The 3,285-nt window shown below is 32.9% G+C and overlaps 1 non-coding gene across 1 annotated transcript; it reads right to left on the bottom strand.

The window, feature by feature from the left end:
- Nucleotides 1-2,810: 2,810 nt before the first annotated feature.
- Nucleotides 2,811-2,883, bottom strand: TRNAV-UAC (transfer RNA valine (anticodon UAC)). Its single transcript has one exon. It is a non-coding gene; the product is annotated as a tRNA-Val (tRNA).
- Between the last annotated feature and the right edge of the window lie 402 nt (nt 2,884-3,285).

The following is a 3,285-nucleotide window of genomic DNA, read 5'->3' as shown; positions in this document are numbered from 1 at the left end:
TGGAAAATATTTTTTAATCATTAATTGAATTTTTTTAATTTAAAAAATTTGAAGAAAATTTTATAAAATTGAAAAATTAACCACAACATATAACAAAAGTTAATGGAAAAGCCTTAATTGAATAAACTTGAAAGTTAGAGAACTGAAATGAATCAAAAATAAAGTTAAAGGACTGAAATGAAATCTGAAGAAACTTAGAGAGTTAGTTTTGCATTTTACTCAAATATGTTCTACCCTCTCACTTCTTCGACCCTTCTTTATTTTCTATATTCCCACTTTTCTATATCTCCAAAGAAATGGACTCTTAAGTTTTTCTTATTATGCGCGTTGAGTATTGACATGGCCTAAATGACTTTCTTGCCCAGCTGACCAATTTGCCTTGTCTAATAAAACTTTGGAGTCAAGAAAGGCATTGGTCAGCCTCAGGAATTTGTCGCCCCAATAACCCTAAAATCTTGTTAAATAACTTGAACTTGGGAACCGAATTTCTCGCACAAAAAACCCATAACGGGACCTATTATGTAAAGAGAGAACTTACTAAGAGACATGAGCTCGAATTATTAAGTAAGAGAGAATAGGTTCATAAGCCCAATCCATGAAATGAGGGAAAATTTTGGGTCGCACGTTCCACATGATGTAGTGAAGTTCATAGCATATAAAGCTCATATTGTGAGAAAAATCCGTCGGTTTGTGAAACCCAATTTTTGAAGTGAAGTTAGTTGTGTTTATTGAAAGACCTTTTGCTTACAAAGAATGGGCCCAAGTGGTGATGTCTTAAGAAAGAGTACTTGACTATTGAGGATCACACCAAACCGACTTTAAATCTCTGAAAGTAGAATCCCAGGCTGGTTATGATTTTTCCCTTTTTTTTTTTTGCACACTGAATTTGCACCTCACTTTTGGTCATCAGGGGAAAAAAAAATAGCAATGTTGCAGTGCTTATATTTTTCATATGACACTGACAGACTTTGTGAAAAATTAGGACGCTGAGAAAACATTGGTTTCATAAGTAATCTAGCTTCTTTAATATAAAGACATGCCTCCCACATAATGCAAGGACCAAACAACATGCAGAGAAAAGGCACAACTGACATTGTATTAGCAAATAAGATTTAGCTAACCAACTCCAAAACTCAACCACCACAAAACAGGTTCCAAAAAAATAATAAATTGCTATATAACGTCAAGGATACAGTTGATCTACTTACAAAAGAGGATTCTTTCACACACAGAAATAGTCATTGATTATAATGCATTAGGGAAATGAAAAAACAAATTCTGAAATTACTGAAGGATCAAACCTCATCCAATCAACCAAAAATAAATCAAGAACAAAAAAAAGAGTCAAGTAGGTATCTAATTGGAAAATAGTGTTAGCGAAAAATATTGATTTTACACCAGACAAAAATTGTAATTTTTGTAATAGGTGCAGATTTTTAAACCCGTCAAAAATTGATCTTACACATAATATTAATAGGTTGTAGATTCTTACATGTTTTCTCAAGGTTGTTCAGCACCCTTTTGTCTTGTCATCTCAATCTAGTATGCTCCTGAGTCAGATTGAATACTTCCTTAACTTTTCCAGTTGTCATAACTATAATACCATTCATTTTAATGTTTGAAAGCCTAATAGAGAGAACCCTCAAAGATCACAATATAGCAGTAGTCTTCCTCTACACTTTCCAACTCTAACAGCCCCTGAAAATATTGCAATCTCTTTGATTCCTACATTGAAATAATACACCAATCCAATTGCCTTTCTTAGAGTTTGAATCTTCAATTAAGACCAAGATTTACCAGAAATAGAAAAAAGAATTCCTTCGTGTCAATGCTGCTGTTGTCCCTGTCTTCTCCTTCCAAATGAACTACATCAAGAATTCCAAATGCACTAAATCAAACTACATAAATATAGCATTCTCGTAGACACCACCTCAAAGACAATAGGTCAGCATAAAAAGTTTCCTTCTTAAAGACAATATGGTCAGTAATAAAAGTTTCATTCTCCTTCCATAGGCATCTAATGATACTCTATTTCTAATTTATAACCCAACTTACGTCAAAATAACTCTGCCTCCTCCACAATAAGTCAATAACACACCAAGAATATAAACTAATTATTGAGTAATTATTGAGTCAATAACACACCAAGGGAATAAACTAATAATTGAACTATAAGACATATTGAACTACAATGAAAATCTAGTTTTGAGGGGAAAATTTCGGCTAAATGACTCAACCCAAACCCAATCCATTTAATAATCGTGTTATGACCCTTCAACCCTAACTCAGCCCGTGGGTTAACACGACACAACTTACTTGACATACTTAATAAAAAGGTTATTGGATTAACATGAGTGTGAAACGACCCATTTCAACCGTCTTAAAACTATCATGCGGAAAATTTCAATTTATTATTATTTCTTTATATTTTCTGTATCTATGATTTGTAGTATAAATGTAAATTACATGCGGTAGCTTCATTTGAATAATATAATTTTTCTATGAAATTAATATTTCCTTATTGTGAATTTAAAAAGATTCGTGATGGATTTAAGGATTATTTAAGCGAAAAGTTGGCTATGCCTACGGCTTTCCGACTTGAAAAAACAAAATAAGCATTGCAGTCTCAAACTCTGCTTACAGTGACAATCTAAGAATCTAGAGTCTAGAAAAGTCAAGACAAAAGACTTGCAAACTCGATGAATAACAAGACCTGCATTTCCTTCGCTAAAAAAAGCATAATAATAATAAAAAATAAAATAAAATAAAAAACCAACAACAACAACAAAATCGTAGCAAAATTACCAAGTTGTTGCTGCCCAGGATCGAACTGGGGACCTTCAGTGTGTAAGACTGACGTGATAACCACTACACCACAGCAACTCGCTGAAACAAGGTATGGTTAATTATTAGATAATATATAGGACCAGCGTATTACAAATTCAAACATACCCCTTCTGATTTTCGTAGAATTCTTTTAGAAAAATAAATATATTTCACCACCTAAAGGATAACGGGAAAAATGAGCATTTTTTTTGGTTGATAATTTAATAATTACAATAAAAAATGGAAGATTTAAACCATGAATACCATATACATACCAAAGGTAAGGAGTGTCAATTCAGGTTAGTGTGTCGTGTCAAGGTAATGACATTCGGCTAAATGACTCAACCCAAACCCAATCCATTTAATAATCGTGTTATGACCCTTCAACCCTAACTCAGCCCGTGGGTTAACACGACACAACTTACTTGACATACTTAATAAAAAGGTTATTGGATTAAC

This window comes from Castanea sativa, chromosome 5, assembly GCF_040712315.1.
Source record: "Castanea sativa cultivar Marrone di Chiusa Pesio chromosome 5, ASM4071231v1".
Lineage (NCBI taxonomy): Eukaryota > Viridiplantae > Streptophyta > Magnoliopsida > Fagales > Fagaceae > Castanea > Castanea sativa.
Note: the sequence above shows the minus strand (reverse complement) of the source record. Positions and strands in the feature narration are given on the sequence as shown.